This window comes from Mobula birostris, chromosome 6 (genome assembly GCF_030028105.1).
Source record: "Mobula birostris isolate sMobBir1 chromosome 6, sMobBir1.hap1, whole genome shotgun sequence".
In the NCBI taxonomy this organism is placed as follows: Eukaryota; Metazoa; Chordata; class Chondrichthyes; order Myliobatiformes; family Myliobatidae; genus Mobula; species Mobula birostris.
In genome coordinates, this window is record NC_092375.1 from 138,821,339 (window position 1) to 138,845,439 (window position 24,101).

A 24,101-nucleotide genomic window follows, 5' to 3' on the forward strand; every position below is an offset into this window, starting at 1 on the left:
CCGGACGGTCTGTTGCCTCTCTGGTGCCAGGGTCCGCGGTATCTCGGATCGAGTTCTCAGTATTCTCAGAAAGGAGGGTGAGCAGCCAGATGTCGTGGTCCATGTAGGGACCAATGATGTGGATAGGAAGGAGGAGGTCCTACAAAGAGAGTTTAGGGAGTTAGGTGCAAAGTTGAAGGACATGACCTCCAGGGTTGCAATCTCAGGATTGCTACCCATGTCATGTGCTAGTAAAGCTAGAAATAGGAAGATAATGCAGCTAAATACATGGCTAAGGAGTTGGTGCAGGAGGGAGGGCTACATGTTTCTGGACAATTAGGCCTTGTTCCAGGGAAGGAGGGACCTCTTCCGACGGGACAGGTTGCAACTGAACTGGAGGGGGACTAACATCCTTGCGGGTAGGTTTACTAGTGCTGCTCCAGGAGGGTTTAAACTAGATTTGTAGGGGGAGGGGAACCAGTGTGTTAGAGCAGATAGTAAGGTGGAAGAGGATAAAAGTCATGCGAGAACTGCAAGTATAGTGCATGGAGTAAAGCCAGGTCTAACATATAAAGAGGCTTTGAGGAAAGAGAAGCAGAATAAAGGGTGTAAAGGTAGTAAGGTAGAAGGGCTAAGGTGCTTGTACTTCAAAGCAAGAAGCATCAGGAACAAAGGCGATGAACTGAGATACATACATACATGGAATTATGATGTAGTGGCCATTACAGAGACTTGGCTGGCACCAGGGCAGGAATGGATTCTCAATATTCCTGGATTTCAGTGCTTTAAAAGGGATAGGAAGCAGGGGGAGGGGTGGCATTACTGGTCAGGAATACTATCACAGCTACAGAAAGGGTGGGTAATGTAGCAGAATCCTCTTTTGAGTCAGTATGGGTAGAACTCAGGAACAGGAAGGGAGCAGTTACACTACTGGGAGTATTCTATAGGCCCCCTGGTAGTAGCAGAGATACCAAGGAGCAGATTGGGAGGCAGTTTTTGGAAGGGTGCAAAAATAACAGGGTTGTTATCATGGGTGACTTTAACTTCCCTAACACTGATTGGCACCTGATTAGTTCCAATGGTTTATACAGGGCAGCGTTTGTTAAGTGTGTCCAGGATGGATTCCTGTCACAAAATGCTGACAGGCCGCCTGGGGGAATGCCATATTAGATCTAGTATTAGGTAACAAACCAGGTCAGGTCACAGACCTCTCAGTGGGTGAGCATCTGGGGGACAGTGACCACCGCTCCCTGGCCTTTAACATTATCATGGAAAAGGATAGGATCAGAGAAGACAGGAAAATTTTTAATTGGGGAAGGGCAAATTATGAGGCTATAACGCTAGAACTTGCGGATGTGAATTGGGATGATGTTTTTGCAGGGAAAGTATTATGGACATGTGGTCGATGTTTAGGGAGCTCTTGTTGGATGTTAGGAATAAATTTATCCTTGTGAGGAAGATAAAGAATGGTAGGCTGAAGGAACCATGGGTGACTAGTGAGGTGGAAAATCTAGTCAGGTGGAAGAAGGCAGCATACATGAGGTTTAGGAAGCAAGGATCAGATGGGTCTATTAAGGAATATAGGGTAGCAAGAAAGAAGCTTAAGAAGGGGCTGAGAAGAGCAAGAAGGGGGCATGAGAAGGCCCTGGCGAGTAGGGTAAAGGAAAACCCCAAGGCATTCTTCAATTATGTGAAGGATAAAATGATGACAGAAGTGAAGGTAGGACCTATTAGAAATAAAGGTGGGAAGATGTGTCTGGAGGCTGTGGAAGTAAGTGAGATCCTCAATGAATACTTCTTTTCAGTATTCACCAATGAGAGGGAACTTGATGAAGGTGAGGACAATATGAGTGAGGTTGATGTTCTGGAGCATGTTGATATTAAGGGAGAGGAGGTGTTGAAGCATTACGTTTGTGGTGGGAAAGCTGTTGGAAAAGGTTCTCAGAGATAGGATCTATGGGCATTTAGAGAATCATGGTCCAATCAGGGACAGTCAGCATGGCTTTGTGAAGGGTAGATCCTGTCTAACAAGCCTGATAGAGTTCTTTGAGGAGGTGACCAAGCATATAGATGAGGGTAGTGCAGTGGATGTGATCTACATGGATTTTAGTAAGGTATTTGACAAGATTCCACACGGTCAGCTTATTCAGGAAGTCAGAAGGCATGGGATCCAGGGACGATTGGCCAGGTGGATTCAGAATTGGCTCGTCTGCAGAAAGCAGAGGGTCGTGGTGGAGGGAGTACAGTCGGATTGGAAGGATGTGACTAGTGGTGTCCGACAAAGGTCAGTTCTGGGACCTCTGTTTTTCCTGATTTTTATTAACGACCTGGATATGGGGTTAGATGGGTGGGTTGGCAAGTTTGCAAACGACACAAAGGTTGGTGGTGTTGTGGATAGTGTAGAGGATTGTCGAAGATTGCAGACAGACATTGATAGGATGCAGAAGTGGGTTGAGAAGTGGCAGATGGAGTTCAACCCGGAGAAGTGTGAGGTGATACACTTTGGAAGGACAAACTCCAAGGCAGAGTACAAAGTAAATGGCAGGATACTTGGTAGTGTGGAGGAGCAGAGGGATCTGGGGGTACATGTCCATAGATCCCTGAAAGTTGCCTCACAGGTAGACAGGGTGGTTAAGAAAGCTCATGGGGTATTAGCTTTCATAAGTCGAGGGATAGAGTTTAAGAATCGCGGGGTAATGATGCAGCTCTATAAAACTCTGGTAGGCCAGACTTTGAGTACTGTGTCCATTTCTGGTCGCCTCACTGTAGGAAGGATGTGGAAGCACTGGAAAGGGTACAGAGCAGATTTATCAGGATGCTGCCTGGTTTAAAGTGTATGCATTATGATCAGAGATTAAGGGAGCTAGGGCTTTACTCTCTGGAGAGGAGGAGGATGAGAGGAGACATGATAGAGGTGTACAAGATATTAAGAGGAATAGATAGAGTGGATAGCCAGCGCCTCTCCCCCACGGCACCACCGCTCAGTACAAGAGGACACGGCTTTAAGGTAAGGGGTGGGAAGTTCAAGGGGGATATTAGAGGAAAGTTTTTTACTCAGAGAGTGGTTGGTGCGTGGAATGCACTGCCTGAGTCAGTGGTGGAGGCAGATACACTAGTGAAATTTAAGAGACTGCTAGATAGGTATATGGAGGAATTTAAGGTGCGGGGTTATATGGGAGGTAGGGTTTAAGGGTCGGCACAACATTGTGGGCCGGAGGGCCTGTACTGTGCTGTACTATTCTATGTTCTATTATAAGATCCAAAAACAAAAAGGAGAAAATGCTGGAAACATTCGTCAAGATTATACAGCATTTAAGGAAAGAATTAATGTTTCCTATCAGTGCTCCTTCATAAGAACTGGGAAATGAGAAAAACAAGTGGTAGAGACAGATCAGGATGGAAGGATAAAATAATGTTATATTTTCATTAGTTTTTTTAAGATTATGAGAATACTCAGTCCTCTTTTATTGTCATTTGGAAATGCATACATGCATTAAGAAATGATGCAATGTTTCTCCGGAGTGATATCACAGAAAACAGGACAAACCAAAGACTAACACTGACAGAACCACATAATTATAACACATAGTTACAGCAGTGCAAAACAATACCATAATTTAATGAAGAACAGACCATGGGCACAGTAAAAAAAAAGCCTCAAAGTCCCAAGTCAATCGACTCCCGAGTCCCCGATAGTAGGCGGCAAAAGGGAGAAACTCCCTGCCATAAACCTCCAGGCACCGTCAACTTGCCAATACCATGGAAGCAGCCGACCACAGCCAACACTGAGTCCATCTGTCCGAAAAACTCCAAGCTTCCGACCAGCTTCTCCGATATAGCCTTCCGAGCGCCATCCTCTGCCGAGTGCCTTCCACCTCTCCCTGGCCGCTGAAACACGCAAAGCCGAGGATTTTGAGGCCTTCAGCTCCGGAGATTCCGGTTACCACACAGTAGCAGCGGCAGAGAAGTGAGCATTTCAGAAATTTTCCAGATGTTCCTCCGTGCTCTCACGTCTATCTCCATCAAATCAGAATTGTGCACAGTACCCTACTTGACAGATAACAGATATCATCACCGAAGTGGCCACGCGCGTAGCCGTCGCGCCATCTTCTCCCTCCTTCCGGGGGGAAATCAGTGTGTATTAGTGTGTATTCAGGAATGTTCTGTTGATAAGCTGTTGGAAAAGCTATCTGGTTGGCAGATTAAAAGAGAAAACACACAGAGCAGCAAGATTGATAGATTGTGGAGCATTGGAGGCAAGTACATCAGTTGATAAGACCAGGAAGCCAAGAAATAAAAGGCAAAATTATGATACACTTCAAGTGAAAATTATTAGGAAAAATGGAATTCTATTCCCAACTCATACCACTAATAAGAGTTGAGGCAAGGGTATTAGTTCCAAATTGAACTTAGGGAGAAAATTTCAAAGTTAAGCTGCGTTAAATCATGGTGGAATAGGTCTGAGGTCCAGAATTTCCCAGTCCTGTTTGTACATATCACCATGACACTGATGAAAGCCAATTACTAGAAACACTCAGGTCTACCATCAGAATTAAGAGAAAACAGACAAGTAAAAATTCTGCAATTTTAGGCATTTTGAGTATTGATATTATTTGACTTTGGGTGGTAGAGCACTTAAAAAGTTGCAAAGACTAGTTTGTGGCACAATTTAATATTTCCTATCAAGGGTGAGATCTAAAATTTTCATTTTTATTCAGATCTGGTGCCTGTAAATTTTTCCAGCATATATCAATTTTCCTTACAGATTTCCGACAAGTTCAGTATATTAAGTTCTCTGCTGGACCCAAAAAAAAAAACACCAATTTTTTTAAAATATATATATAATGACAAAAGAAGAAATCAAACAATTACAAAATGAATACTTGGTCAGAATTGTAACTTTTTTAAAATTAATCTTTACTTTGCAACTTTGACAGACCTATACTATTACAAAGCACTTCACAGCTTTTGAATAAATCTTAAGTACAGGCGTCCCTCGCTTTTCGAACGTTTGCTTTACGAAACCTCACTGTTACGAGAGACCTACATTAGTACCGTTTTCGCTTTCAGAAGGTGTTTTCACTGTTACGAAGAAAGGCAGCGCACGATAAAAAATCAGCGCGCGCCCCAAGCAGCTGCTCTCCCCCAGATTCGGAACTGCTTTGCTTTAACACATGCCTGTGAGCAGCCGTTTGCAAGATGAGTTCTAAGGTATCTGAAAAACCTGAAAGAGAAAAACTAGACATAATTAAGCGTTTTGATCATGGTGAACGAAGTAAGGACAACGTGAGTTTGGCTTGCGGAAGCTGACGAACATGATGTTGAAGAGGTTTTGGCATCCCATCACCAAGAACTGACAGATGAAGAGCTGATGCAATTGGAAGAAAAAAGGATAACTATCAAAACCGAATGAGTAATGATAAAGTACGACTTTAATTTTGAAAGGGTACATCGGTTTAGGAGATATTTGCAGGATGGTTTGAGTCCTTATTAAAGAACTGTGTGATAGAAAAATGTGCGAGGCTCAGCAGTCAAGCAAGCCTTCCACATCAGCCACAGCAGATGACGAACCTCGACCTTCGACATCGAGGCAGGCAGAGATAGAAGAAGATGAGCTGCCTGCTCTAGTGGAAACAGACGACGAGATGACACCCCAGTGTTCCACCACTCCAATCCCCAGGCCACAGACAGATACCGATTCGCGGAGAATACAACGGTAGCCGGGAGGCACACAGCACATCTTTAAGAAAAAAGCCGAAATAAACATGCTAATTAATTAGGTGCCGCCTAGCACGTAATTGTCGGCCCAGATCAGAGACGACGCAATTGGAAATCGGCACTGATCTGGGCCGACAATTACGTGTCAGGTGGCACCTAATTAATTAGCTTGTTTATTTCAGCTTTTTTCTTAAAGATGTGCTGTGTGCCTCCCGGCTACTGCTGCATTCTCTGCGAATCGGTACAGTATCTGTCCGGGGCCCGGGGGTTGGGGTGGTGGGACACAGGGGTGTCATCTCATCGTCGATCAGGGCAGGCAGCTCATCTTCTCCTATGACGGCCTGCCTCGATGTCGAAGGTCGAGGTTCGTCGTCTGCTGTGGCTGATGTGGAAGACTTGCTTGACTGCTGAGCCTCGTGCATTTTTCTATCATACAGTTGTTTGTAAGCACTCAAACCATCCTGCAAATATCCCCTAAACCTACGTACCCTTTCAAAATTAAAGTCGTACTTTATCATTGCAGCGAAAATCTCATGCAGTTGTTTCACTTTCGCTACTGCATTCGGTTTCGATTGTTATCCTTTCCTCTTCCAATTGCATCAGCTCTTCATTTATCAGTTCTTGGTCATGGGATGCCAAAACCTCTTCAACATCATCTTCGTCAACTTCCACAAGCCAAACTGACTTTGTCCTTGCTTCGTTCACTACGATGGAAACGCTTAATTATGTCTAGTTTTACGCTAAATGTAACACCCTTACGAGCTCTTTCAGGCTTTTCCAACACCTTAGAACTCATCTTGCAAATGGCTACTCACAAGCACGTGTTAAAGCAAAACCGTTCTGAATCCGGGGGAGAGCGGCTGCTCGGGGCGCGCGCTGATTTTTTTATCGCGCGCTGCCTTTCTTCGTAACAGTGAAAACACCTTCTGAAAGTGAAAACAGGGTACTAATGTAGGTCTTTCATAACAGTGAGGTTTCGTAAAGCGAGCGTTCGAAAAGCAGGGGACACCGGTATTTATCCAAGCTTCACTTAAATGTTGCTATCAAACCCAAATCCACCACTTCTGCTAGCAGCTCATTCCATGCACGCACCACCCTATGAGTGAAGAAATTCATGTTCAGTTCAAGTATTGCACCCCTCACCTACCATCTATTATTCTAGTCTCATCCAACCTTAGCAGAAAAAGCCTACTCACATTTACCCAATCTATAACCTTCACAATTTTGTATACCTCTTATCAAATCTCCCTTCACTCTCTTACACTACAGGGAACAAAGTCCTAACCAATTCTACCTTTTCCTATAACCCAGGTAATTTCTTACCTTGGATTTTTAAACATTTAGTTTTATTAATTCAACACTTCCTTCTGAAGTACATCTATCAAGCTGGCGTGTTTCATTTATAAGAACATTCCATTTATTTTTCTCTTCACTTTCTTTCTACAGTGTATTTAGCCACTACCTTGTTTATATTTTATTAAATAATCATTCAGTTTAACATCCAAGATTGGATTACCTTCCTTTCAAGGAAATCTGTTCCACACATTTGCAATAATAAATTGGCAGAAATAATTCTGACAATCCCAAGTTCTGGTGGAACTATAAAACTTCCGAAGTTTTTTTGCAAAAACAAACTTATCACTTTTATTGCTTATTATTAGAACATACAGTATTTTTAAGATCAATAAAAAATGCTTACTAACACAAATGTTTAACTTACACAGCAATACAAGGATTGTAATCAATACCAATTTACATTTCAAATTAGTGAAAATATCACAGAAGATGAATTTGCATTGAGGTTCTAAAAGAGGATGCTTTGCCACCCACACTACCAACCCCTACCGCCCCAAACCATCTCATTAATTTATATTATTTTCTTATTGACCAGTTGAAAGTCTGACCACAAAGGAATCACAATATTAGCTTGAGCTTCCAAACAAATTATTGAAAAAGCTTGGAGAATTTCTATTTGCCTAATATGCTGCAGACAATCTCTCAAAAATTTATTGTCCTTTCAACAGGTGTACATGTACAGTGAATACCAGAAACATGGGGAAAAAACTGGAAATTCTCTACAACTCAGGGATCATCCTGAGTTCAAAGTATGTGGATAGAAGAAACACCTGTGAACTTAACTTAACAGCTCATAGAAAATGGCACCTCCAAGTAGAACACCTTCAGCATCAATCTAAAATTCTGAGCTCAAATCTCTGCAGTAAAATTTAAAACAAGTTAACTCTGACAAGTGTTCTATTGAGTTACATTTGATATTAAATCACTAATATTTCCCACATAGCATGGATCCTCTAACCATGTTAGTTCCAGTACAGTAGACAAACCTATATTTAAATGACATGAAGGTGAACAGCAGATACCTTGTTAAGGTACGATGCCATGTTGCCAATATATCAGGAAGCATTTTTTTTAAAAAAAGACTTCTTCAGAGGACGCAAACACGAGGAAATCTGCAGATGCTGGAATTTCAAGCAACACACATAAAAATTGCTGGTGAACGCAGCAGGCCAGGCAGCATCTATAGGAAGAGGTACAGTCGACATATCGGGCCAAGACCCTTCATCAGGACTAACCGAAAGAAGAGATAGTAAGAGATTTGAAAGTGGGGGGGGGGGGGGAATCCAAAATGATAGGAGAAGACAGGAGGGGGAGGGATGAAGCTAAGAGCTGGAAGGTTGATTGGCAAAAGGGATATGAGAGGATCATGGGACGGGAGGGCTAGGGAGAAAGAAAGGGGGAGGGGAGAATCCCAGCAGATGGGTAAGGAGTATAGTGAGAGGGACAGAGGGAGAAAGAGAGAGAAAAAAATATATATATATATAATAACAGTAAATAAATAACGGATGGGGTACGAAGGGGAGGTGGGGCATTAACGGAAGTTAGAGAAGTCAATGTTCATGCCATCAGGTTGGAGGCTACCCAGATGGAGTATAAGGTGTTGTTCCTCCAACCTGAGTGTGGCTTCATCTTGACAGTAGAGGAGGCCGTGGATAGACATATCAGAATGGGAATGGGACGTGGAATTAAAATGGGTGGCCACTGGGAGATCCTGCTTTCTTTGGCGAACACAGCTTCAGAGTTTCTCTTCAGAGGAATCTTTTTCAAAAGGAAAGAAGTCACATTGCTTTGATGCAAATCCATTTGCCAGATGTTTTCATCTACAGTATTTAAAAAAGCAGACCTTAAGCTCAGACCCACAATACTTTTCACAACATATTTTGCGATCAGTGCTTCAATTTTGTAAATGCTTTAATTACTTGGACAATAAATTTTAAATTATGGGTATATCTACATATTAATATGTACATACTTCATCTAGGTCGCTGTTGCCAAAATATAATTCAGTCAAGTCAGTAAGCTGAAAATTAAATCTGAAAAAGGTTATACCCAAACTAATCTTGTTTAAAATGCTAAGTAGACTACTGTATAATTCTTTAGAATTATATCCAGATTTTATTTGAAAAAAAACTTCATATCATGTCAGATACTACCATCTTTAATGGTAACCTAGCAATAAATATTGAACAATGCTTTTAGTAGCTATTATTAATAATGACCATACAATTAAACAAACAATACTAGCAATTTACTACGGGCAAAATGTTAACCCCAAATAACTGATAATAAACAAGTTTTTTTATATACCTGAACTAAGCCACTAAATGTTTGCAGTTTTAAAAGAGTAATTGAAAGTATTCAACAGGCAATTTCAACTCTACTTCACTGACACAAACAATATGGGAGGGTATTTAATAATTCCCCCACTGCACTGTCACACACAAACCTTAGCCCTGCATGGAACATTTTCAGCTATTCCAAAAAACAGTGGTAGTTCAGGTAATACAGCTGCCTCACAGTTCCAGCAACCAATTCAGTCCTACTCTGGGGTGCCTTCTGTGTGGAGTTTGCACATTTTTCTGGGACTGTGCAGGTTTCCTCCAGTTACTCCAGTTTACTCTACATCCCGACGATATGCTGGTTTGTTAGGTTAATCAGCTACCTTAAATAACTGCTTCTGTGGGTGGTGGGAGGAGGGTGGGCGTTATTGATGGTCATGTGCGAGAAAATAAGCTGCAGAGAAATATGGGATCACTCCGAGAACTAACATTATTAAAGGCCATTCAGTAAGTCACAAGAACATACAAATTAAATGAAATGTTAACACCAATGATTTTCCTGAAACACACTTCATGAACGTCAATGAGACCTCACCGCTGGCTTCCCACCAGTGCATCTGATCAAGGAAATGAATGGTGCAAGAACATGTGAAAAAATTATACATTATTAGTCTCCTTTAAAATCAACTTTCTCTGTAAGATAGAAGAGGACTGCAGTCTCAAGCACACCGTCATGACTTCATAGGATCCTTCCAGAATGGCTCCGGTATTGATTCTGCTATTTCCCAGTTTATGGTGATTTTACATTGCTTTCTCACCCCAAGTTATGAGAAGACAAGAAGACAGCATGTTTCCTAGAGACCCAAATATATGAAAGTACATTTTAAAGCACATCCGATGTACTGTACAAATAAGTACTTGGTTAATTTTTCCATATTTGCTTTACAAATTGTCTTGGAAGTAGCTTGCAACAGTGCTTTTCTCATTGAAGATAGTGATGTGCAATTGTACGATTAAGAGAAGCTACATATTACTTCACCTTATTGTTAAACAAAGAGTCTGTAAGATTGGAGATAATGTTTATTTAATGTCAATCAACATGCAAAACCTATACAATAAATCAAAGTACTGTTGTAACAGAGTAGCAATTATGAAATTTTTTACAGGTGATGAACTTATTAAGATAAAAATATGGTAATGACACAAAAGAATAGTAGCATGAAATCTAAAAGTAAAAAGTGCTTAAAAAGTAGAAGTATCAAAAACATACATTAAAAATACTTTGGTTTTGAACAATTTACTTCCCATCTCATCATTAAGGGTGAAACTGTCTCAAAGCGTGATGCTTTTTCAGCCAAACCTTGTGACCTACCCATGTTGCAAGGAAAGAAATGGTCATCAGAAACCAGCACTTCCCTTTGGGGAAGATGGCAAAAATAGAAAGGGAATGTGACCCAAATCTCTTCTCATGCATAATATACATTCACTGCTTAATTTCACAATCTCCAGGGTATTCATCTTTTGTTCAACTACTACCCAACCGTCAATGGAACAGAATACAATGCAGTCAATACTACAGCTCTCATTTAGCAAACTAACCAAAGTTTCATTTCTATACCTTCCTTTGTGACACAAAAAGTTAACTTATCCAAACTCTGCTTGGGACCAGACTTGACAAGTTTAGGATTTTAATATTATAAATACTCTTCTGGTTTTGGAGAAAATGAATTACCCAAGAAAATCCAGAATCAATGTTTATTTAACAAGTCTCAGATATGGCATAGAAAGAAGTACTGTCATTGGTTTTACTACCTCAAGCAGGGAGTGTGAAAGCCTAATGGAAAACCCTCATTTTTGGGCACTTTTTACTGAAGAATCCATGTACTGATACTGAGAATTTAACATTGTGATCACTTTTCCTTATCCTCTTCCCCCATCAGATATAAAATGGATAACCAACATCTATTTTTGAAGCTTAGACAAAAATGGGCACCTAGGCAAGACATCAAAAGTGACCAGCTAGTTGGTCAAAAGCTAGGTAGGAATGTTTTGTAAAGGAAAGTAGGTAACAAAACAAGACCAATTTCTTAGATAAGGTGCATCAAAAATATGGCATTCGCATTCTGTCATTGCACCAATTGGCATTACAATGAATTACAGCTCTGCATAGGTCATACAAAAAATTGTAACACAGGAACCATAGTAATCCACCAAAAGTACCCGTGGTCCTGTGAGCACAACTATTTGAGCCCCTTTTTTTAGTGTGATGATAATTTCTGCCTCAATCATATTTTCATCATTAAGTTCCAGGTAACTACCACCACATATCTCATGTCCCGTCTAATCCTTAACTGCTTTAAATGAGTTCCCCCACAATATTTGACCCTGCCAACAAAAGAAAATAATCAGGAAGGATCTATCCCAGCCTCTCATAATTTTATAAATCTTGATCTAGTCTTCCCTATCGCCTTTGATCTAAAGGAAACAATTCTATCTGAACGGATCTTTGTTCATAGTTACAATTTTCCAGTCTTGGCAACATCTTTATAAATCTTCTTTACATCCCCTCTAGTGAAATCAGCTCTTTCTTGTAATATGGTGCTGGGGCTCAAACTGTCACCCAAATAGTCTTACATCAAATTTATATATAACCCCACTGCTCCTCCATTCCAAAACTCAGCTTTTTTGCTTAAGAACTGCCTTAACCTCTCTTGGCAACTAAAGATTCCATTATATTCATTACAAGATCCCTTCTCCCTCCAAGGCGCTCAGTATTCTCAATTTATTGTTTTGATTTACATCACTGCACCTCACAACGCACACTTTACTGAATTAAATTCTATTTGCTGTTCTTCTTCCCAATTGCATCTACATCTTATTGCTATCTAATGCTATTCTCCTCACCATTATCATTTTGACCAATGCTTGTATTATCTGCAAAAATCTTTACATGTCACTACAATATCAAAACTCTCTGGAGTCCCTTTGGTAACAGCCTTGCAGTGACACACAAAAAAAACACTATTCAACTATTTTTCCTTGCTGCCTGCTACTAAGTAAATTAAAAATGAAAAATTACTATTTACCTTTTGATCCCATCAGCTATTTCCTATTAGACCAGCCTGACAGGTAAGACCTTGTCAAGATCCTTGCAGATTACATCAAATACCATCCATGTTATTTTTGCAAAACAAAAATCAATTCAGTCACTCATAATCTTTCCTAATAAATCCAGGTCAAGAACTATGATGGTCACAATTGTACCATGGGATGAAATTACAGTGCACAGCAAAATAACACACACACAAATGCTCAAATGCAAACAAGGTCATCTGGACATCCTACAAAACAGAATAAGCAACTTTATGCCACTCAAAATTAATCCAACCCCACACTATATTAGTTTTCCCTTTCAACTTACTCCATACCAGGGGTTCTCAACCTGGGGTCCAGACCTCTCGTTTAATGGTAGGAGTCCATAGCATAAAAAAGGTTGGGAACCACTGCTCTCATCATCATCAGGTGCCATGCCCAGTTTGAGCTTTGACTGCCATGGCCCACACACTCCTGTTTCGGGTCAAGTGGATCAATTCATTGGTATTCATTTCCAGTTCTCTGGCTGCTGTCTCCATCACCATTTGTCTTTGTCTTCCTCTTGCTTTCTTCCCTTCAATCTTTCCCATAATTACTGTGCATTCTAACTCCTCTTTCTTAATCACATGTCCAATGAAGTTACGTTGCCTTTTCATGATCTCATACATTATTTCTCTTTCTGTGTTTGCTCTGTTCATGACATCCTCATTAGGTATTCATTTCGTCCATGATATTCTTTGCATCCTCCTCGAAAACCACATCTCTGCTGCTACAATTCGTTTCCTCATGTTACTAGATATTGTCCAACATTCTGAGCCATATAACATAACTGGATAAACATAACATTTCAGTAGGCAGGTTGTCATGCCTAGTTCAGTATTGGTCAGTATACTTTTCATTCTTGTAAAGGTGTCTTTTGCCATCCCTCTTCTTCTTTTGATGTCCAAGTCGCACCTGCCATACCTGCCATCTGATGTCACCCAGCTTCCTAAGTAGCAAAAGTTCTGTACTTGTTTTATGTCTTCCCCATTTATTCTCAGCCTGCAGATAGGATTCTCCTTCTTTGTGGATATCACCATACATTGTCTTTTTGCAATTGATAAATAGACCCATTTTTGCACTTTCTTCAACAATTATATCAATTAAGTTTTGTAGTTCTTCCTCCGTACTTGCAATTAACACAGTGTCATCTGCATATCTGAAATTATTGATGTTTTCACCGCCAACTTTGATTCCCAAGATGTCTCTTATTTTTTGTAATATTGTTTCACTGTACACATTAAATAAATCAGGGGAGAAAACACAGCCTTGTCAAACGCCTCTCTTGATTTTCGTAAACTGCCTCACTTCTCCATCTATTCTTACAGCGGCAGTTTGTTCCCAGTACAGATTTCTGATTAGGCAGAGGTCTTCCAAATCTAGATCTGGAGTTTTCTGTAATATTTCAAATAACTTATTGTGCTTCACTTTATCAAATGCTCTTGTGTAGTCGATAAAACTAACAAACAGATCTTTTTCCACTTGAATAGCTCTATACTATCATATAATTGAGCAACAATTCAAAACATTTTACCATTACTATGAATAAATAGGCAGTTACTTAGTTTAGGAAATATATGGCAATGCTGCAAGATTACAGGAAAGCTTTAATTCTGTCACCTGAACCAGTTAACCTGATTGCAGCAGTCATTTATTCACATCTAATTACTACTTGTTATTATTAATGTTCGTGACACTCACAACAATCCCACGTAACCCACTCATTCCAAAAGGAAAATTATTCTAACTAAATAGTCTACAAGGGAAGCAAATGGGTTATATTCCAATGCATAATGAATTATGAATTATACAATTTAATGCCTTCAGTGTTTAGATTCTGATCAGCCACATTACTGGAGAAACATCACACAATCTCCAAGTCTAAAGAAATTAAAGGGAAAGTTGGCAGAAGTTGAGGGCAGTGCACGAGGAGGAACAATACAAAGGTCATACAACCCAGATGTCACATGGCATGGGAAGATGCAAAAAAAGAATAAAGTACTAAATACTATATAAACACAAAGCCCTGAATTTTAAATTGTTTGTCTAACAAACTTTAATGGTGTATCTCACTAAAAAGGTTGCCTTAGCAGACTTCTAGGCAGATCTATAAAGACAACACCTCAACTCCTACCTCTATCATTTTCCCCATTCTATCCTTCTAGCATCTGATTCCTTAGTATCAGAAATCAAGCAATATCTCTTTCAAATGTATTAATCATGCACAAAGAAATAGGTTTTGCTCTTTCATAAAAAAACAATCACAGACTTGGAGAAATTTACCAGAAGAAAACCATTCAGGCCTTCGCATCATGCTAAAAAAAAAATGAATTTTAGGTGAATCCCACTTCCCAGCTCTTGGTCATGGCAGATTATGGCTCTTCCAAAACTCATCACAAATTGTTTTTAATTGTCAAGCAGTATTTGCCTCCACCAGCCTTTCCAGAAATCAGTTCTAGACACTCACCAGTCATTGAATGATTTTTCTCAACTCCCTCCTAACCTTAATAAATATATAGCTGCTCAATCAAATAGATTAAATACACTCAGTGGCCACTTTATTATGTACTTCCTGTACCTAATAAAGTGGCCACTGAGTGTATGATTACAGTCTTCTGCTGCTGTAGTCCATTAACATCAAGGGTCAACATGTTATGCATTCAGAGATCCTCATCTGCACACTACTGCTTTAACGCATAGCTATGCAAGTTATTGTTGCCTTCCTGCTGCCTTGAACCAGTCTGGCCACTCTCCTCTGAGTTCCCTCATTAACCCACAGATCTGCTGCTCCCCGTATGATTTTTTTTCACACTATTCTCTGCAAACTCTAGGGACTGTTGTGCATGAAAATCCCTGGACACCAGCAGTTTCTGAGATATTCAAACCACCCCAACTGGCATCGACAATCACTCTGCGGTCAAAGTCACTTAAATTGCATTTCTTTCCCATTCTGATGTCTGGTCTGAACAACAACTGAATCTCTTAACCATGTCTGCATGCTTTTATGCATTGCATTGCTGCCACATGATTGGCTGATTAGATTTTTGCATTAACAAGCAGGTGTACCTAACGAAGTGGCCTCTTGCATGTAGATGCTTATACTTTACCCTATCTATTCTCTCATTTTACTACAGTATTACATCATCATATATAGTACAAACACCAGGAATTCTGCAGATGCTGGAAATTCAAGCAACACACATCAAAGTTGCTGGTGAACGGAGCAGGGCCAGGCAGCATCTCTAGGAAGAGGTACAGTCGACGTTTCGGGCCGAGATCCTTCGTCAGGACTAACTGAAGAAACAGCTAGTAAGAGATTTGAGAGGGGGAGGGGGAGATCCAAAATGATAGGAGAAGACAGGAGGGGGAGGGATGGAGCCAAGAGCTGGACAGGTGATTGGCAAAAGGGATATGAGAGGATCATGGGACAGGAGGCCCAGGGAGAAGGAAAAGGGGGAGGGGGGAAACCCAGAGGATGGGCAAGGAGTATAGTCAGAGGGACAGAGGGAGAAAAAGGAGAGAGAGAGAGAGAGAGAGAGAGAGAGAGAAAGAATGTGTGTATATAAATAAATAACGTATGGGGTACGAGGGGGAGGTAGGGCATTAGTGGAAGTTAGAGAAGTCAATGTTCAAGTGGAACAAGTGCTATACATGCCCTTACACTTCCTCTCTTACCACCATTCAGGGCCCCAGACAGTCCTTCCAGGTGAGGTGACACTTCACCTGTGAGTTGAATGGGGTGATATACTGCGTCCGGTGCTCCTGATGTGGCCTTCTATATATTGGCGAGACCCGACGCAGACTGGGAGATCGTTTTGCTGAACACCTATGCTCTGTCCGTCGGAGAAAGCAGGATCTCCCAGTGGCCACACATTTTAATTCCACATCCCATTCCCATTCTGACACGTCTATCCACTACCTCCTCTTCTGTAAAGATGAAGCCACACTCAGGTTGGAGGAACAACACCTTATATTCCGTCTGGGTACCCTCCACCCTGATGGCATGCACATTGACTTCTCTAACTTCCGCTAATGCCCCACCTCCCCCTCGTACCCCATCCGTTATTTATTTATATACACACATTCTTTCTCTCTCCTTTTTCTCCCTCTGACTATACCCCTTGCCCATCCTCTGGGTTCCCCCCCCCCTTCTCCCTGGGCCTTCTGTCCCATGATCCTCTCATATCCCTTTTGCCAATCACCTGTCCAGCTCTTGGCTCCATCCCTCCCCCTCCTGTCTTCTCCTATCATTTTGGATCTCCCCCTCCCCCTCCCCTTTCAAATCTCTTACTAGCTCTTCCTCAAGTTAGTCCTGACGAAGGGTCTCGGCCCGAAAAGTCGACTGTACCTCTTCCTAGAGATGCTGCCTGGCCTGCTGCGTTCACCAGCAACTTTGATGTGTGTTGATCATATATAGTGTACCTACATACATACATACATATGTTCTGATGCTAACGCATCTTTTCTGTAATGAGGTGACCAGAACTAAATAGTACTCTAGCTGGGACTTAACTAACATTTGCATTGTTCCTACATCTTCTTAACTACTCTATCTACCTGTCCTTTAGTTTTGGCAATTTATGAAAATGTACTCCAAGATCCTTCAGATCCTTAATACTTCACGGCACCTTACCATTTATCATAAGTTGCTTTTGTTTCATTTCCTAAAAACATTTTCTCATATTTCCTGATTAATATCTGTATACCAATTGTGTGTCCACCTCACTCCTCCAATTATATCTTTCTATCTTCCAAATGACCACACATCTTAATTGTGGTCTCTACATTCAAATTTAAACTCTTTATACATACAATATGAAAAGGAAGGGGCCCAATTCCCAATGCAGTAAAACTTTCTGTTGACCATTATCTGTTACTCTTTGCCACTAAATTTTTTCAAGTAAAAAAACTGCTGGGGAAAAAATCAGCAAGCCAGGCAGTTTCTGTGGAGGCAAAAGTCTCACATTGAGGCCCTGCATCAGGGCTTTAAAAAGCACCACTTTCCCTTGAATCCCAAGGGCTCTCCTACATCTTACATCAAATATACGACCCTCAAAGCTTTCTCTAAGCAAGTCCATACTGATCATTCTTGATTAACCAACACTTCACCAAAATATCGCACATCATCTCTTAATTCTTTCGATAAATTTGCCCTCATTATCAATATCAAACTGACCAGTCTCTCTGGTCACTCTGTCTATACCCATCTTCTTTTTAAAACAACAGTACAATATTATTAATATTCCAGAGCCCCACTACACCAATTATCAAACACAGCAATGAAAATCTATATTTGGAGCCTGTGTTATTTCCTCCCTTGTGTCTTTTAAAAGCCTGGACTTGGTGACTTGTCCATTCTTCAAGATATTAGATCCCTTAACTTATCCTCTCACTTTAAAAAACTCAACAGTTCAGTTTACCCCAAGCACAGAGCAGCTTTAATTTACAATTTGAAACAACACCACAACTAACAAATCATGCATAACAAAAACTATTAAGTATGTTAATCATACTAACTGACCCATTTTCAAACTGGCCTGTAATGCCTCTTTCAGATCCAGCTTGGATTGGTGCATTTTTCTTTTAGGCTCTGCTGGCCAAAGACAATGCTCACATTTCCAGATTATACTAGATAAAGAACAAGAACCATTTACTGTTCAGGTAGGTGGGGACAAATTGTCTTTCTTTATGTATGTGTGCAAAGATGAAAGCAAAATTGGTGAAGTTCCTGTGTGATTTGTTATATTTTCCTTTCTCCTTTAGAAGTAAATATACCCTTGTGCATGAGGCCAAGCAGTGTAATATAACATCAACAACTGCTCACATTTCTTTAAATCTAATATGTAAAGCTTTCCTGTTTTGAAATTGTAGATCAACATAATCTGAAATAGAGAATGCAACAAGTGAAAAATCAGGTAGCATCTGTGGAGATTAAAACAAAGCTAACATCTCAAAACTGATGAACCATCTACAAGAAACAGGAAAGCAAACTGAAAGAACTTTTACAGATATGCTAAAAGGTTGGCAAATATTAATGAAGTGCTTTACAGACTCATGCAATTGAAATTATATTAGAGAAATAGAAAATATATTAAACAGGTATTTAGAGGCCATCATGGAAGATGATACAATAAACCATCCAAAAAGCAATGAAGAGGAAAAGTCCAGTAAATGAGCTTCTAAAAGAAATTAGCATTTCTTTTTAAATATGAGGAACTCAAATGGACTAAAAGCCAAGAAATCCCCTGAACTGATGTGCTGCGCAGCAATGTTTTGAATAGATGGCTTTGGGTACAGTGAGTACTTTTTACAGAACGCAAGATGGCAAAAATGATAGCACAGTTTAAGAAACAAGTTGGCCGACTGTAAGGAAAATCTTGAATATGTTATTAAGAAAATGGAAACATGATCCTTTGAAAATAATAATAGGCTTGGACAGAACCGTCAGATTTACAAGAAATGCCTTACAAGAAATGATTAAACAAAATGAGGGGCTGTGGGATGCACTTCAATAGTTTGGCTTGTATGGTTAACAGGAAGAAGAAAACAAAGAACATAAATGGATAACTTTTAGATGATCTGGATCCAGGTCTACCGAAAGTACAAACCCGCAAGGCAGAGAGGATTACATGGATGTAGACAGCATTCAAAGGGAAATAGACCAAGAGAATGACTGATAATGTGACAAACATAATATTGTGAAAAAGTGTGAAGTCATCAACTTTGTTCGAAAAACATAAAGCAACTTTATTTTACACCTAGAGAGTGAGACGTTGAGAAATATTTCTGTAATTGAATCACTTGAAGTTAACATGCCTAACAGCAAGCAATTAAGCAAGTGATGCTTTGGACATTATTGCAAGAGAATTTGAGTAAGAGTAAAGACATCTTACTGAAATTATCTGAGCCACTGTGACATTACACTTGGAATATGGAGTAAAATTGTGATGTCCATCTCTTACAAATACAGTAGAGTAAGTGCAACAAAGTTCACTAACTAAATTCCTGGTATGGAGTAAAGGTTATGGAGATGGGGGCTAAACCTATCAAGAATGAGGGATGATTCTCATGGAGCTTATCAGGACTGACGCGGGGATGATGTTTCCCCTAGGTGAGATGTCTAGATTCATGGGTCATATTTTCAAAATAAGGGGCTGGCCAATCAGGACTGAGATGTAAAGACGTTCTTCTACCATAAGACTATGAATCTTTGCACTTCTCTACCCAAGTGGTTTATGGAAGTTCAGTTGCTAAGTATATTCAAGACAGATCAATAAATGATTAAATATCAAGGACATCAATAAATACAAGGTTAGTATAGGTAAAAGATTAGCAATGCTCATTGAATGGAGCAAATGCAAAGATGGATAATACCTCTGATACCTATAAACTGCAACAGCAATAAACCTTTTTAAATTCAGCCTTGCACAAGAGGAGAAGGTAAGGATGAAGAGTTGGAACATGAAGAACATGAAATCTAAAGATATTGCGGCCCAACAGCAGTGGCTTTTTCTGAAAAATGCCCTTTCACGCTTTCAAACAAACCCCACCCAAATGTGCACTTATGGTTTTATTGAGTTTTGCATATATTTCATACCAACATTTGTTTCAATTGAGATTGAAAGCATTACAATAAAGTGAATTAACTCTTATTCTGTTTTATTCTTGAATATGTATTGCTGCAGCAAAAACTCATTAAAATAATCCAAATATAAACTCACTCTCCATATACCATGATTAAAATTATATGCTAAGGTGCTAAGAATGGTTAGCAGCTACATCGAGTTTACGTCAGCTCTCAAAGCAGGTCGATAGCAATGCATTTAATACCAAGAAGAAGGAATTTAAACAGCAAAGTTTACATCTTAATTATACTACTAATTTAATGATTTTGAACTATCATTCAGCTTCATACAAAACTTCTTAAAAAAAATATTAATGCAAAATGGTAGAGTTCTTTTCTTGTCTCTCTCCCACCCAAGATTGCGAGACTCCACTTAAGATGAACAACAGTGCCAGAAGCAATTAAAACTCACTAGTAGTTGCATTTCACAAGGTTTAAAAATAAAATCTCCACCAAACCACTGATCTACATTAATAATTTCAACCTTCCCTCAATTTAAAGATTCTATAAGTAACAAAAGGAATAAGAATTGCTCTACTGATCCGTTTTTGTGATGTTCTACCGATTACATACAAAAGAGTAATTTGCTGGGGTTTGTTACAAGGCCTGTTAGGATAGATACTATATAAATAACAAATCTGTCCCATCATCTTTACACTAAAGGCTCAATTATCTTAAATTGACACTCTTCATATTTCTCATTTCCTTTTTTTTAATTTTCCATTTCATTTTTATTTGCTTCAGCAAACCAAGAGATACCTCTACACAACAAAGTGCAGCACCAAATGGGAATTCGATCTCCTCCAGCCAGACAAGTATCAGAGAACTGGTAAGTAAACCACTAAATCTTGTGTTACCATTGCCAGTTTACCCAAAGAAAACTTGCAGCTAATCCTTTTAGAGATGTACTTGAGAATGTATACAAATGAAGAGAGGATCAGCTCAGAAATCAAAACATACTTGGTAACCAGGTTCATCTACGTGCAAGTGAACAAGGCACCACCGGGCAACCAACGTCAATTGTGGTAATTTCAGATCAACGAGCAAGCGATAAACTAAATTCATTTAATTGAACAATTTACATTTCAAAATTTGAATTATGATTCCGTATTCTGTTGAGCGATGTTTACGTGTTTCTTTTACCCTAGTTCATCCCACCCCACATCATTCCCTTTACTTCAATACACCTCGGAAGCCCTTTAACTACATTCCATACTCACAAAAGGTTGCAATCGACCTGCCATCCCCCAAAACACGTTTAATTTCTGAGGGGAAAAAATCCGAAGGAATCAGAAACATTCACACACGGAATTCCTTCCCACTGTTTATTTGTGTCTATTGGTTCCACTTCAAATTGAAAAAGCCGATTCACCACTTCGAGCAAGCTGTTCCTCAACGGGTAAACATAACCCGTGTCAATTTCATCCAAGACTCAGGGAGACGGGTTCATTACAGAATTTTTTCGGATGCATATAGCGATCCAAGTGTTATTTAATACGATTCAGGGGCTGATTCATATTGCATTTATCAACAGAGTTTAATCACATACATGACAGAACAGAGAGGGAAAAAAATATGTGTATACACAAGATCCAGGGGCTCGCCTAGCTGCTCCGCCTCAACCTAACTTAATATACAGGAAGTCCCTCCCCCGCCATGCGCCAATTGGGTAACTTCCATTAACAATACACTAACAAACGGTTGACAGAAACACTAATTGGACAGCAGGCCGTCAATCAATTCCCGACGTCAGGGGATGTCCGTTTATAAAGTTTAGTTGGCGTCAACACTAAATGCCTCAATCGGTAAGTGAGATAGGGTGGGGTGTTAAAGGAAAAACTACTTAAACCCAACCACCGATGAGTGAAAGCTTTGAAAAGCTAAACTTGTAATGCCATATGGAAGTCAGCCACTGTACATTTGGAGGAAGGGTGGGAAGGAAATGAGACAATTGTACTGGGAAATAGCATTAAATGGTAAAGATTACAAGCGCGCCTTACCAAAAACTGCAGTTGGCGGCGAAGGTGAGAGAACGGGCTTGAAATCGGCACGGGTCTCGGCAGGCGTCTGGCCACGCAGCAACACGGAGGCGATCAGTGTCGGTTGCCGAGGGATTCCGCCATGTTTGCTCGCTTCACTGACACTCGCTGAACAAACAAGCTAAAACAGACGGAGCCGAGGGAGGGAGAGGTGGCCGTTGGGCACGTGACCGCCGCCCGCCAATCCGGGTGCTAGTCGGCAAAACGGCTTGTCTATTTTTAGCTCCTGGCTTTTTTTTCCTCTCTCTGGGGATGGAATCGATTTGAAAGGAGCGCGAGCTCGATCGCTGCTGGTGTCGCGCGTGCTCGGACTCACACCCGGGGCGCGCGACGCCCTGGCTGCAGGGAGGGCGGGGGCAAGAGATCGTACCGATATCCACATACGTTACATCAAATCGAGTCATCTTTTCTGATGTTTACCATACCACTTGCTTTGCAGTTTGTGACTTTCTGTTATTTTGCCACCAAGCCGTATATTCAGTTTTAATATTACGCTTCTTCAACCTCGAATGATTGTTACGTTTCTGTAACCTCGAAGCTACTTTATAAAGGCTTGCACGCTCCCACGAGAAGAAAAAATCGTAATCGTTTGGTATTTTTAATTATGAAAAACAATGTGAAAATATTAGAAAAAGTGCATTCATCACGAGGTGTTGCAAACTATCCCTGGATAACTGGGTTAATCCAGTATTAAATTCGCATACAATTTATTAACTCACTTTCCGCCTGCAGTTTGCCCCCGCACTCGCGGACTTTTATCTGCAGCTTACTTTGCCTTAAATAAGGCCTTTTGCATTTTAAAAATTTATTTTTCATATAGTTACTGTACAATCAAAGCAATACTGTAAGATCGGGGCTTGCTGGACAGTATCTATTATTGCTAAAATAATGCAGAGTTGAATTTGCTTGGCCTATTATACAAAACGGGCTACAGGGAAGTTGCGAAGTATGTGTTGTACAATTTTCGGCCTTTACCAATTCCGTTTGCATTCCCTTAACTAAACTATAATGAAATAAATTATGTTTACTTGTAGTTAATACATCACTCCCATCCTATGATTATTCGGCGACTGCCTCATGTGGCTGCGGAAGTCGTTGCTTTGCGATTCATAATAACTTGTGAGAAAGTAGTACATATCCGACCATCGATTTAAGAACTTAAGACTTATCAGAATAGTACATGAAACATATCAAGCTATTTTGTCGAATATCTGAATACATTGGTTTATGAGACGAGGGACGGGAACGTAGTTGCTGGGCTGGCAGTCCTGATTCTGCACCATGGTTTCGGAAAATGGTGTTGGACTCTCGCCAAGGCAGCTAGGGAATTTAAATATAAGTAATTACATTTGTAACAATAGCCACGAAGTACCAGATTGTTGTAAAATTCATCTGGTTTCCAAATGTACTTCGGGATGGATATATATTGTGCTTAACCGGTCTGGAATATATGTGAATGAAAATCAAATCAAATACAGACGCTGGGAATCTGAAATAAAAACGGAAATTGCTGGAAAAACTCAGCAGGTCTGAAAGCATCTGTGCAAAGAGATACTGTTGACTTTTTATATTGAAGGTCCTTCATCAGAAATGAGGAAAAGAGAGAGCATATCAGTCCAGACATGTGCATGTGTTTAATTCCTGACAGTCTTCTCTGTTCAGGAATAAGGATGTATAGGCACTAATTACCAGCACTGGATGAATAAAAAGCCTACGTAAATGCATTGTTCCACTTACTGTTGACTAATCATAGAATCACAGAATCATTACAGCATGGAGGGAGACTATTTTTCTGCATTGTCTCTACAGTTTTGGTTTGTCCTGTGTTTTGTGATATCACACCGGAGGAAATAATGTATCATTTCTTAACGCATGCATTACTAAATAACAGTAAAAGAGGACAACGTGTCTTCATAATCATCATCATCAAATACTTAACTATCAAACACTATCCAGATAAAATCTGAATGCTCC

At 40.1% G+C, this 24,101-nt stretch overlaps 1 protein-coding gene across 6 annotated transcripts in view; it reads right to left on the reverse strand.

Moving 5' to 3' along the window:
- hdac4 (histone deacetylase 4) overlaps positions 1-22,315 on the reverse strand; it is a 498,261-nt gene extending 475,946 nt beyond the window's left edge. For 4 of the 6 annotated variants that reach the window (XM_072261459.1, XM_072261461.1, XM_072261453.1 and 1 more), the window contains exon 1: positions 22,089-22,315. The gene's annotated coding sequence lies outside the window, so the exon portion shown is untranslated. Of the gene's footprint in view, positions 1-21,308; positions 21,682-22,088 lie in introns of those variants that run through there. The other 2 variants (XM_072261457.1, XM_072261455.1) reach the window with 2 other exon arrangements.
- Positions 22,316-24,101: the final 1,786 nt, after the last annotated feature.